Source organism: Pan paniscus, chromosome 19 (assembly GCF_029289425.2).
Source record: "Pan paniscus chromosome 19, NHGRI_mPanPan1-v2.0_pri, whole genome shotgun sequence".
In the NCBI taxonomy this organism is placed as follows: Eukaryota; Metazoa; Chordata; class Mammalia; order Primates; family Hominidae; genus Pan; species Pan paniscus.
In genome coordinates this window covers 92165387-92179286 of record NC_073268.2, presented here as the reverse complement: position 1 = coordinate 92179286, position 13900 = coordinate 92165387, and positions in this window count along the sequence as shown.

Here is a 13900-nt window from a genome sequence, read left to right as displayed (position 1 = left end):
CGCTTGGTCCTCTCCTGGAGGGACCCAGCTCCAGGGCCCCCACTTCCCACACAACCTGGCCCAATGCAGGTTTGGAGAGGAGGAAGGCCACCAGGGAAGGGAGTGAGCTCAGACCCACCCCTCCCACCTACACTGGCAGGAACCAGACTACCGGAGTTCTGATGGGGAAACTGAGGCATGGGAAATTTGTGTCTGGGTGACACTCAGCCAGCACCTTTCAATCCCCCCACCCCTTGCTTTGCCCGGGAGCCACCTTCCAACTCAGTCCCCGCCACATATACACCCTCATGGGTGCACGACGCCTCCAGAAAGCCACTTCCTCGCACACGGGTGCACACACACAGGGGCACAAACAGGCAACATCCCAAGCATTCCTGCCCAGTCTCCACAGACCCCTTTCTCCCAAAGCCCCTTTCTTTCTCCGTTCTCGGGGTTGGCTCTAGGCCAACCTGGCATTCCCCTGCTAACCGGCTGCTTTCACTTGCTAATTATTCTAAATACTGCAGGAGGGCACGCAGCCTGCAGGGTCCAGGAAGGCAGGCTGAGGGCTGCCCCAATTCCCTTCACCCCGCAAGCAACTCCCCTCTCCTTTTCCCCACTGTCCGCCCCCTTCCTCTCCACGGACCCCAGCACTGGGGGAACAAGCTGGGCTCCAGCCTTCTCCCCACAGGATCAGCCTCCAGCTTTGGACTGACAGGCGGGGCGTGTAGCTGTGTGCCCCAGGCCTGTGCTGGGGGGAAGAGGGGCAATGTCTGGGGCAGGCAGGACCCCCCACTGGGGGAGCACCAGGCCTGAGAAGCAGATCGAGGTTTGCCCCAGCTTGACAGTCACCTGGAGGCTCCTGAAAAATCCCACTGCTGGGCTGCACCCTGGACCAATTAGACCAGAATTTCCGGGGTGGGACCCAGGCATCAGCATTTGTAAGGTCCCCAGATGTTTCCAATGTGCGGCAAAACCGAGAGGGGGCCCTGGAGAGGGCATGACTTTCAGCAGGCCAAGCTGGGGAGTGGCAAGAGTGTGGGCTAGGAGCTCCTCACTCCTATTCACCCCTGCCTTGCCCCTCAGTGGGGTGGCTTTTTCGTAAAAAGATGTTCATTTACCTCTTTTTTTTTTCTTCTTTTTTTGAGTCGTCTGGCTCTGTCGCCCATACTGGAGTGCAGCGGCGCGATCTCAGCTCACTGCAACCTGTGCGCCCCGCCCCACCGGGTTCAAGCAATTCTCTTGCCTCAGCCTCCCGAGTAGCTGGGACTACAGGCGCCCGCCGCCACGCCCGGCTAATTTTTGTAGTTTTAGTAGAGATGGGGTTTTACCACGTTGGCCAGGCTGGTCTCAAACTTCTGACCTCAAGTGATCCACCCACCTCAGCCTCCCAAAGTGCTGGGATTACAGGCGTGAGCCACCTCACCCAGCCCATTTACCTCTTATTTATTCCCAGGTTCAATGTAATCCCAACCAAAGTATGTTTTGCACCATTTGACAGTACGTTGAAGACCTGACTCCCCATACCACTAAATACTTCAGTAAGTATTTCCTTAAAACAAGGGCACTTCTGGATTTTGTTTGTTGGTTTTATTGTTGTTGTTGTTGTTTTGATTTGAGACGGAGTCTCGTTCTGTGCCCAGGCTGGAGTGCAGTGGCGTGATCTCGGCTCACTGCAAGCTCCGCCTCCCAGGTTCACGCCATTCTCCTGCCTCAGCCTCCCGAGTAGCTGGGACTACAGGCGCCCACCACCACGCCTGGCTAAGTTTTTGTATTTTTAGTAAAGACGGGGTTTCACCGTGTTATCCAGGATGGCCTCGATCTCCTGACCTCATGATTCGCCTGCCTCGGCCTCCCAAAGTGCTGGGATTACAGGCGTGAGCCACCGCACCCGACCTCTACAGATAATTTTTAAAATTAGCCAGGCATGGTGGTGTGCATCTGTGGTCCCAGCTACTCTCTACACAGGAGGCTGAAGCAGGAGAATCGCCTGAGCTGAACCCAGGAGGTCAAGGCTTCAGTGAGCTCTGATTGCACCACTACATTCCTGCATGGGTGGCAGAGTGACATCCTGTCTCAAAACAAAACAACACAAAACAGGAAATTAACATTGGCCTGGTAATCCCATCTAATCCACGGACCCCATTCAAACTTTGCAGATTGCCCCATCACGCTCCTCCCTGTGCCAGCATTCCAATCCGAGATCACCGTTCATTCACTGTCCTATCTCTTTGGAGCTGTGTGGCTTTGAGCTCATAACTCAAGTTCCCTGGCCGGTTCCTCATCTCCTTTCATTCTAACCTGCAATCCCCACTTTTGGGGTAACCAGCCCCTGCTGCATGTGACAGCCCCCACCTGAACCACCTCTTTTGTTTTGTTTTGAGACAGAATCTTGCATTGTCGCTCAGGCTGGAGTGCAGTGGCACAAACTCGGCTCACTGCAACCTCCACCTCCCAGGTTCAAGCGATTCTCCTGCCTCAGCCTCCTGAGTAGCTGGGATAACAGGCATGCACCACCATGCCCAAATAATTTTGTATTTTTAGTAGAGACGGGGTTTCACCATGTTAGCCAGGCTGGATCCTCAAGTGATCCGCCCGCCTTGGGCTCCCAAAGTGCTGGGATTACAGGAGTGAGCCACCACGCCCAGCCCCACCTCATTTTAAGTGTTGGGGGAAGCCTGTTCCCAAAGCACGGAGCCACCCTTCTGTCCCAGAATGTCCAGCCTCTTCCCCATTCTGTCTTCCAGCTGTATCCCCCAGCTAGGAATGTGATGGAGAGAGCGGGGAGGGCCAGGATGTGGGAGGAAAGGCCAGGAGCTCAGACCTTGGATGACTCCCCCTCCCTGCCCAGGGCACATCCTGTTAAATAGGACAGGCCACCCAGGGCCCAGTGACTCTCAGGTCTGGAAGGTCCCCAGGGATCCCCCTCAACCCTGCACTTTATGCTCCGCTGGGACAAACTGGCCAGGCCCCCTGCAGAGCTGAGCTCCATCTGGGGCAGGAGTCAGGAATGGTTCTCCACCTCCTCCCCCGCCCCAGGACCCAGACTTGCCGGAAGAGGGTGAGCTGGAGGGCAGGAAAGAAGGCGGGGCGGTGGAGGGTCAGGTGCAGCTCCCTCCTGGGCTGAGGCCCAAAGGTAAATAGGTGTAGGTGCGCTCCCGGCAGGGGGCAGTGGGTTGGTCACTTGGGGCAGGCCTGGGCCTGTCGGGGGTGGGGATGTGGGAAGGGGCCGCCGAGCCGGCCTTGTTAACAATGGGGTGGGGGAGGAGCCCGGGCCCTGCTGACACATTCTTGTTTGGTGAGGAGGAAAACACAGGTGACCGGGGCGGTTGGGGGGGATGGGGGCGGCACCTCGGGCAGGGGAGGGGGCTTTACGAGCCCCCATATGCCAAAGCCTCGCTGACTGGTGTGAGCTGAGGAGCAGGTGAAGCGCAGAAGGCCCTCAGGGGCTGCATTCTTCCCGGGGCACCTGTGTCTGCCCCACTCTGTGGCTCCCAGGTGAGCAGGTCAGAGCTTCCGGGCATGCTGGGGCTTGAACCTTCCCTGTCTGCGTCAGAAGTTGGCAGGGGCCAACTGGAAGGACATTGTCCCCCAGAAGCCAGCCAGCCTGAGCTGGCAGGGCAAGGAGAGGTGGGGGGACCGTAACGGAAGGGGCTGTCGGGGCTGAGGGTCTCCCTACTGGCCCCTGATAGCCTTCCAGTACGGTCCTGAACTGACTCCCACCAGCCCCTCACCTGCCCTTGGGCCGCACCACCCTGTTCTGAAGACAGAGAGGTCTGAGCCCCAGGACCCGCGCTCCCAGGAAAGTAGGAGTTCCAGGAATTGGAGAGGGTGTGCACACCTCCACGAAGCCCACCCTGCCCACAGCCCCCAGGGCCCTTTGAAGCCAGAACCGCAGCGGGATTGCGGTGGGCAGGCCTCCCAATGCTGCTGTTTGCCCAGGGAATTAAGTTGAGGTGGGGCAGCTGCCCACAGCTCTCCCCTTGCCCAGCCACCCACAGGCTCCGTCTACAGCCCCGCACACCCCTACCAGCTGCCCTGCCTCTCTTCCTGCCTAACCCTGGGCACCAAGCCCTGTCCCCATCCCCACTGAGCAACAGAGTGCCTTCAATTTCCTTCGAGTGAACTGTGTCCATGAGTTGGGCAGGGGACAAGGAGGGGTGGACTGGGATACAGACCCTACCTACTAAGCCCACAGGTCTGCAGACACCTGTGGGAAGATGACCTGTCTTGCTGATTCCTACCTTTGAAGCATCACAGCCCCCAACGTGTTAAGTATTTTTTGAATAAATGAATGAATATATGTGCTGGCTGGCAGATCAACACAAGATAGAAAAGCAGCCGAGAAGCCAGATAGTCAACACCCAGGGGTTCTCCAGTCCCTGGGCTGGGAACATTCCCGAGGCCTCTGGAGGCAGTGGTTTGACCCAAGGGTGTGCAGAGGTAGAAGGCATTGCAGCCCAGGGAGAACTTGGAGGAAAGCCCCATTGCTGCCCCGTTCTGGAATTGAGCGAGGGGGCAGGCTGTTGACCCTGTGGATTTGGGGGCCTCTCGTGTGGAAGTGAGAACAGAGGGAGGGTAGCGGAGAGCGAGGACCACCACTAGGAAACCAGGGGACCAGGGAGGAGGAGGCAAAGCCGAGAGGGAGCGGGAGGACGCCTGGGAACTCGGGCAGGGGGAGCCACTGCGCTCACACACCTGTTCCCCACCCCCTGAAGGGAGCGCCCACAGTGCTGAGCGCCGCAGGGCAGCCTGAGTGGGGGCAGCGGAAGCCGGCATTGGCCCTGGAGGTCCCGGCGGCCTCCCATGGGGCTGTGTCCTTAGTGCAGTTGGTGGGGTGCGGGGAGAGTGAGAGCAGGCAGCAAACTCCAGCTCCAAATGGGGAGAAAGAAAGGAGAGGGGTGCGGACAGGGGTGAGGGCAGACCCAAGGAGAGCTTTAAGATGGGAGGCCTGAGGGTGTTTAAAGGAAAGAAGGGGTACGGGTGACCCCGAGGCGTTGGCAGTGCTGAGAGAGCTCCTGGTGAGAGCAGGAGGAAGAGGGTCTCAGAGGAGGCAGGAAGGGTGAGCGCCGGCCCCTTTCTTGGAGAGGGAAGAGGAAGAGGATGGGGAGGGGGTGGGGCCGCGCCAGGGTGAACCGGAGGGTGTGGGCAGCTCTGGCTAATGTGCGGAACTATGGGGTGTAAGGGGCGGAAGGGTGGAGGAGCAGGTCTGCAGTAACTTGGAAGGGCACTCAGGAGCAAGAGGAGCAGAGAGGAGGGACAGGAGCCCCGAGAGGGGCAGGGGCCCCGGGAGGTCAGGGTAGCTGACCTGCACCCAGCTCGCAGGACGCAGCTGGAGGCCGGAGATTCTCAGCTGCAGGAGAGGAAGGCCAGGGTCCCAGGTGCTGCTGGATACTGGTCAGTCACTCACCTGGTGACCTGGTTCCTTAGACCTTTGAGCTGAGTCAGGGAGGGGCAACCAGGAATGAGACCTCGTCTTGGGGAGCCTTTCTAACCCACCGAGCTGGGAAGCCCACAGCCTTACCCATGGGACTCACAGACTCTGAGGCTAAAATGTTTGGGCATTGCAGCTTCAAGGCAAGAATCCTGTTCTCGGAGCTTTGCTCATGAGGTATGGTTCCTTTTCCAAGCTGAGTCTCCTAGAACCCTCCTTCATTACCCAGAAGCCTCTCAGGCACCCCTCAAACATGCTATGGGCACCTCAAACTCTCCGTATGCCTGGCTGGATTCCCCTTCTCCCTGCGTGGGCCTTCCTCACGCTGCACCCCCACTCAGGACTGGCACCCCCAGCCAGCTGTCTCCCAGCCCACTGCCCTCGCTCCAGTATGTTCTCTACCTAACAGCCACTGGGCCTTTCTTTTTTCTTTTTCTATTCTTTTTCTTTTCTTTTCTTTTCTTTTTTTAATGGAATCTTACTCTGTCGCCCAGGTTGGAGTGCAGTGGCGTGATTTCGGCTCACTGCAACCTCCACCTCCTGGGTTCAAGCAATTCTCTTGCCTCAGTCTCCCGAGTAACTGGGATTACAGGTGTCCACCACCATGCCCGGCTAATGTTTTGTATTTTTAGTAGAGATGGGGTTTCACCATGTTGGCCAGGCTGGTCTTGAACTCCTGACCTCAGGTGATCCACCCACCTCGGCCTGCCAAAGTGCTGGGATTACAAGCGTGAGCCACCGCACCCTGTCTCTTTCTCTTTTTCTTTTTTTTTTTCTTTGAAACTGAGTCTCTCACTCTTGCCCAGGCTGGAGTGCAGTGACACAATCACAGATCACTGCAGCCTCGACTTCCTGGGTTCAAGCAATCCTCCCAGCTCAGCCTCCCGAGTAGCTGGGATTAGAGGTACATGCCACCACGCCTGGCTGTTTTTTTAATTTTTTGTGGAGATGGGGTCTCACCAGTTTGCCCAGGCTGGTCTCAAACTCCTGGGCTCAAGTGATCCTCCTGCCTCAGCCTCTGAAAGTGCTCAGATTACAGGTGTGAGCCACCACACCTGGCTTTTTTTTTTTTTAAGGAAAAATTTTTACATCATAACAGTACATGCACCTGGAATAAATATCAATTTTTTTTTTTTTTTCTTTTTTGAGATGGAGTCTCGCTCTGTCGCCCAGGCTGGAGTGCAGTGGCGCAATCTCAGCTCACTGCAAGCTCCGCCTCCAGGGTTCACGCCATTCTCCTGCCTCAGCCTCCCGAGCAGCTGCGACTACAGGCGCCCACCACCACTCCCAGCTAATTTTTTGTATTTTTAGTAGAGATGGGGTTTCACCGTGTTAGCCAGGATGGTCTCGATCTCCTGACCTTGTGATCCACCCGCCTCGGCCTCCCAAAGTGCTGGGATTACAGGCATGAGCTACTGCACCCAGCCTCTTTTTTCTTTCTTGTTTTGCTTTCTTTCTTTCACTTTGGAGCTACCTATCATAAGCTCTCACTTTCAAGTTGAAGGTTTTTCTCAAATGTCTAGTCGTACTGGCTGTAAATTCATTTTTTAAATTGAAGTGCTAAAAAGCTAACTACAAGGTTAGCAAGTAGAGGCAGTTGGTCAACTATTGGGCTTTATTGTAGGACAACCTAGCCTTTTTGCAGGAGGGCTCTAATGGTCAATACCAGCAGACCTTTCCTCCAAGGTCATGTTATTAGCTCAGAGAAAAATCTTCTAGTTTACCCCTACAGGGTTTGAGCCTGGCGTGATGGCTGCTGAGCCGGGAAGGGGTTTGGGGTTTTGTTTTTGAAGATGCAGACTTCTTTCACTTAATATCCTTGTTTTCACCCCAGTGTCTGATCCCTACCACCTACAAGTGCCTAGTGTCCCCTGGTCCAGGACCCAGTTCAATTGCTCCAGAAAATAAACCTCCAATCTCAGTGGGGTTGGAGCTGGGGAGGAACATTGTAGGGAGGGGGAAGACAGGGGGCTAGAGATCTGCTCAGTGCAAAAACTTCAGCTTTGTGTTCTGACCTTTTGCAGAATCTGGGGGAAAAATCATTCAACTTCCTTTTGGTATCCCCTTCTGTATACCTGCACAGGAGCTGGCCCCTCTGCTCTCTGACACTTCCTCTTCATCTTCATGTGTTCTCAGCCTAGATTTGCTGAAATCTCTCATCAGACGTTATCTCCCCTTCTGGTTTTTTATTTTTTTTTCCTTGTGGATTTATGTTTTTTTGTTTTTTATTTTTGAGATGGAGTCTGGCTCTGTCTCACCCAGGCTGGAGTGAAGTGGTGTAATCTCAGCTCACTGCAGCCTCTGCCTCCTGGGTTCAAGTGATTCTCCTGCCTCAGCCTCCCATGTAGCTGGACTACAGGCATGCGCCACCACATCTGGCTAATTTTTGTATTTTTGGTAGAGATGGGGTTTTGTCATGTTGGTCAGGCTGGTCTTGAACTCCCGACCTCGTGATCCACCCTCCTCGGCCTCCCAAAGTGCTGGGATTAAGGCATGAGCCACCGTGCCCGGCCTATTTTGTTCTTATTGAGGTAAAATTCATGTACAATTAAATGAGCTGATCTTAAGTGTACTGTTCAAACCATTTTGACAAATATATATCAAAACACAGAAAATTTCCTCATGCCCCTTTCCGGGGGATCCCTACCATCACCCCATCCCTAAGCAACCACTCATTTGATTTCTATTGCCATCGGTCAGTTTTGCCTGTTCTAGAATTTCCTATGAATGGCACCAGACCGTTTGTACTTTGTGTTCAGCTTCCTTCACTCAGCATGTTAGTTTTGGAATTTAACTATGTTGTTGCATGCATCAATAGTTTGTTCCTCTTCATGGCTGAGTAGTATTTCATCAGCTGATGGTAGCTATTTGTTTATCCAGTCTCCTCTTGATGGATATCTGGGTTGTTTCCAATTTTGATCTATTGTGAATAAAGCTGCTATGAACAGTCTTGTACAGGGCTTTCTGTCATACAGCTTTGTTTAAAAAAAATCCCTTTACTTCTCACTTGCATGGGGTTTCGGAAGTGAAGACATACATGTGTATAATATATCTGCCATGTCCAACAGGACTACCCTGAGTTGATTCTTTTTTTTATTTTTTATTTTTGAGATGGAGTCTTGTTCTGTCGCCCAGGCTGGAGTGCAGTGGTGCGATCTCAACTCACTGCAACCTCCGCTTCCCAGGTTCAAGCGATTCTCCTGCCTCAGCCTCCCCAGTAGCTGGGGACTACAGGTGCCTGCCATCACGCCTGGCTAATTTTTGTATTTTTAGTAGAGACGAGATAGGGTTTCACCATGTTGCCTGGGCTGGTCTCGAACTCCTGATCTCAAGTGGTCTGCCCACCTCAGCCTCCCGAAGTGCTGGGATTAGAGGCACGAGCCACTGCACCCAGCCCCTGACTTGATTCTTCAAACAGATGGCCCAGGTGTCCAGCAGGAGTGCAGGGAGGAAAAGAGTTTCAGGCAGAAAGAGGGGAGTGAGCAAAGGCATGGAGGTGGGACCCCCACCAGTGTGCCCAGGGGCTGCTAGCCTCTCAGTGCTAGGGAAGATGAGGGGCCAGGGTGACCCTTTTCAAGTGCAGCTCTGGCCACTCCTCAGCTAACTGCAATGAGTTCCTTCGCCTACAGGAGGAGCTTCGGGCCCCTAAGCTCCATCAAGATCTGACTCCTGCTCATCCCTCATCTTCTCCCCTCCCCTCCCCTCTGTGACCAGTCACACTAATGCACCACTGAGAATCACTATTTCCACTCTTCCTGTCCCAATCCCTGCCTTCTACCTTGAATGAGCACCCTCCCGCTCTCCCGCTTCACCTGGGTAACGCCCTTCAGGACTTAGTTCCAGAGTCCCCAGTCCTGGTCTCCACCTGGGTTAGGTGTGGGCTCTGGGCCCCCACAGCATCCTCAACACACCCCACCTGCCAGAGCCCGGGACAGCAGGCGCATGGTATTGACGACCATACAATGGCCAGCGAGGTTGTCGGTCCCCTTCCCAAGTGGTTCTCTTGGCCCTCTCTGTGTCTAGCACCTGAAGGAGATGTGAAGAGGTGGGAAGGAGGAAAATAAACCAGCCCGCGGGGTGCGTGTCACCGTGCCATCCAAGCCCAGGTCTTAAAACTCAGGCGCGAGCCTTTTCTCTCAGTGCGGCTGGTGACACCTGCAGAGGGAGGGTCCTCCCTGCATTGCCATCCTGGCAGAACTTGTGCCAGCCTTTTTGGCTCTTCTGTTTGAGCAGGCAGTTGGTAAGACACATCGGGATCCCCAGGCTGGTACCTGAACCAACATCAGCTCTGGCAATGCCACCTCTCTCACAGAAGAGCGGGCCTGGCTGGAGCAGAGTTGGGGCTGGGGGTCCCCGGACACTCGCTCTGCCCCTAGCTGGCCAGAGTTCCAGAAAGCCCACATCCCATGGTCCACCCTTGACCCTGAGCCCTTTGAGCTGGTGGGTCTAGAACTCAGTTTGGGGGATGACCTCCACCACAATCCCTTTCCCTGCTTCACCCCTGCAGCCTGGTGAATGCCTCTAGGGCAGAGGACAAGTGCGGGGGGCCTCTGTTCCTGACTGCTCAGTACCCGTGCCCCTCGCCTGCTGCCAGCACAGACTGCCCACTGTGGGGCTCCTGGCTGCTGGCTGGGGTTCAAGTTTGTTGGGGGAAGCACCTTGGCTGGGCCCTGAGCTCTGGGAGACACCACATCAGCTGGCTGGGCCTCTGGCAGACCCCAGCTCCAAGTCTGGTCCTGAGGAGCTGCAGGCCCAGATTCCTTCAGGGGTGCTAGCCGGAGGTGGGGTTTGTCTGTTTGCCCTTTTGTGGGAGGCAGGAGCAGCTGGAGTACCCCTCAATGACAGCAGCAAGCACCTGTCATCTGCAGGAGGCCTCAGGAGCCATCTAGTGTCACCTATAGCTGAAGAAAACGAGGCACAGAGAGGACACAGCTCTGAGGACGGTGGCACAGGTGAGGCTGGCTTCTCGTGGGCACTGCCTGCTGGGGGACCTATGTGGATGTCTGCCACCTCTCCACTCACCACAGCAGCATCTGTGTCTCCCCTGCTGGACTGGGAGCTCCGGGAGGGCAGTGTGCCATTCTCTGTGGCACCTGGCTGGAGTCAGGTATGGCACATGCTTGGTGCTCAGCAGAGCATGGTGGCATGGATAGGGGGTGGCAGGATGCACCCTAATTCTCACAATGACTTACTGGCAGAGCCAGATCCAAAAGCCAGAGTTTTCAGCTGGGCAGATAGTGGGGAACTATCAGAAAGGCAGCTCAGGAGGCTGGGCATGGTGGCTCACGCCTGTAATCCCAGCACTTTCGAAGGCTGAGGCGGGGAGAATCACCTGAGGTCAGGAGTTCGAGATCAGCCTGACCAACACGGTGAAATCCCATCTCTACTAAAAATAAAAAAATTAACCGTGCGTGGTGGTGCACACCTGTAGTCCCAGCTACTTGGGAGGCTGAGGCAGGAGAATCGCTTGAACCCGAGAGGTGGAGGTTGCAGTGAGTGCAGTGGCGCAATCTCAGCTCACTGCACTCCAGGCTGGGCTACAAGAGTGAAACTCTGAAAAAGAAAAAGAAGGAAGGAAGGAGGGAGGGAGGGAGAGAGCAAAAGAAAGTGAGAAAGAGAAGGGAGAGAGAAAGAAGAAAGAGAGAGAGAAGGAAGGAAGGAAAGAAGGAAGGAAGCAAAGAAGGAAGGAAGGAGAGAGAGAGAGAAAGGAAGGAAGGAAGGAAGGCAAGCAAAGCAAGGCAACTCAGGCCTGTCCCGCCTGTCCCTCTGCCCTCAGGGGCCCAGGCCTCACCTCCAGCCCAGTCTCCTCCCTGGCCTCATTAAAAAGCCCTTATTGAAGAAGGAAGTGGGTGTGGTGTCCCCCCAGGGAATACACGCTGAGCTATCTCTGCTCATTCATTCATTCACTTCAGGCAGACAGGAGGACCCTTCCGTGAGTGTGAACGACAGGCAAGCCCACAGAACAAGAGCACACTGGGGACTCCCTTCAGGGTCATCTCACTCAATCCCCTGCCTCAGGGCAGCTATCCAGTCAGGGAAAGAGGCCTCCTGGTTTCCCACCGCAGGGGCAGGATCCATCGGTCCTCAGTTTGGGGTTGGCGGGGAACGGTGGAAACCTAGCTCTCGGCCTGCTCCCAGGCAGGGCTTCCCTGTGCCCTCCCGCCCCCAGCCAGCAGCCTGTGTCTTCTAATTTACTGCCCAAGGCACTGCACCCTCCTCATTTGCGGCCCCCAGGCCACTGCTGCCAGGCAGCCCACCCCTCCGAGGCTCCTCTCCACAGTGCAACCTCAGCTGACGCCGGGGCCCCAGGGCCGCTCTGCCTCCACTCCCGCCACACTCAGCTGTCCTCTCCGACACCCCCGGCCCCCTCCCTACTTCCCAGCTTTCCTTCCATAAGGCCGGTTCCTGTCCTGAGGCCCCCTTCTCCCATCCTTCAAAATCCAGTCCATACGCCTGTGCCTCGGCCTCCTTGAAACGCCCCACAGCTGTGGCTGTTCCCCCAACCCAGGTCGCAGCCCTGTGCCTCTCCTGTGGCCTGGATGACCCAGGCCTGCAGCGCACCCCAAATTCCCAAATGTTTCCAACAGCACCATCTTCTTATCCGGGGTCTCCTCTCTCTTCCCGCTTCCTGCCTCGCTGACGCTGAGTTCGTGAACAAATGAACGAACCTGCCCGACCCGGGAAAGATCCCGCCTGGCGGGGGCCTGTGCGGGGCCCTTCCTGGGGACAGCGCCACCCGCCTCCGTCCCGCTCCCCACCGCAGCCCGGCACGGAGAAAGCGCTGAGTCACGTTCCGGGCACGCGGCCCCAGGGGAGCCAGGCCTCAGGGGCGCACCTGGACCCGTGGGGGCTCCTGGGCCTGCTGGGGGAACGCCTGGGCCCGCGATGGGGGGCGCCCGCACCCGCACCCGCTGCCCAGCGCAGCCCCCGCAGCGTCCCCGGTTGCCTGGAGCCACGGGCCGGGCAGCAGCGGGTGCCAGAGGCTGACGCCACCGCGGCTTGCCAGCCGAACCACCCTTCCGGACTGGTTCAGAGGAATGGAGGGTGGGGGGCACGAGACGCCCCCAGCAGGCTGCCCCGATCCCTGGTTTCCTGCCCAACCCCCAGGTCGGGTTCCCGGGACCCTCTGGATGCCCCCTCGTTGTTTGCCTCCCCTCCATCTCCACGTTCCCTCCCTCTTCAGCGCCCCCTCCTGCCCCCGTTCTGTCCCCACCCATGACCCTGGCCCCTGGGCCTCTCCCTTCCTCTGCACCCTGGGCCTTCTCGGAGGTTCCAGCTGCCCGAGCGCGGTGGAGGCCAAGGGTGGTGTGGGGCGCCCCCTCGCGGCCCGGCCCGGCCCGGCCCGGCCCGGGCTCGCCTCACCTCCCCGCCTGCTTAAGCCCTCCCGGAGCGCTCGGGGTTCAACCCCCGAGCACGGCGGGAGGAGGGCGCCCCCCTGCGGCACAGCCACGTCCACGAAGCCCCTCCCGGGGTTCTAGAAAGCGGAGGCCTCCGGTAATAGGGGCTAAGGCTGGGCTAGGGGGACAGGGGACAGGCCCTCCCAGCTCCTCCCCTGTCGAGCCAGGAGGGGTGAGGGAGAGGGGGAGGTGTGTGTGTGTGTGTGTGTGTGTGTGTGTGTGTGTGTGTGTGATGTGTGTGGTGTGTGTGTGTGGCGCAGATACGGGGCCATGGCCTAGGACAGCCAGGCAGTGAGTGGCAAGCGCCTGATGGGTTGCTTTTCCTTCATTTTACAAGCCAGGAAGTCTTCCTGCGGTGGGGTTTGCAGAACCAGCAGAATCCCTCCTGGGGCCACCATGTTCCCGGCACCGTTCTGAGCCTTTGTAATGCTAATCTCCTGTAGTGAGTGCCTGGGGAGGGTTGGGGGGCTGTAATATTGTTGTCCTTGCAGAAGGAAAGACCAAGATGCAGAGAGATGTCTAAAAGGTGCCAGAAGGTGACTATCCAGCCCTGGTATCACTGCCTGGTGATTTCGTTTCTTTGATCTTCACGAATGGCCTCACTGGGTGAGTCCAGGGGCCAGGAGGTTCAAGATGCTGTCAATGACTCAGGACTGTTTGGGGGCAGATAAGAGGAGGTGAGGGGTTCCACGTGTTCTGGATAAATTGATCAGAACTCAGAACACATTTCTAAGCAGTGATCATTAGCTGCAGAAGCCGATTTTGTTCCTAACGTACTCCAACTACAGCTGGAAAGGCCAGGGAAGAACTGGAGTGGGCACCGGCTAACATTTCTTGAGCACCTACTAGGTACCAGGCCTTTTATATGCGCCATGTCACTTAATTTACCTCAAATCCAAGGGGCCTTTGTGGTGTGTTATTCAGAAGTCACAGGGCTAATTAGGGGCAGGGCTGGGATCAGACGGGCCTGTCTGGCCTCACACCTGGGTTCTTTTTCCTCCACTCTGCCATTCAGCTGTGATTTGGACAGAAATCAACTGCCACATGCAACATTCTCCCATGGGAACATGTGTCCGCAGTACCTATCTCA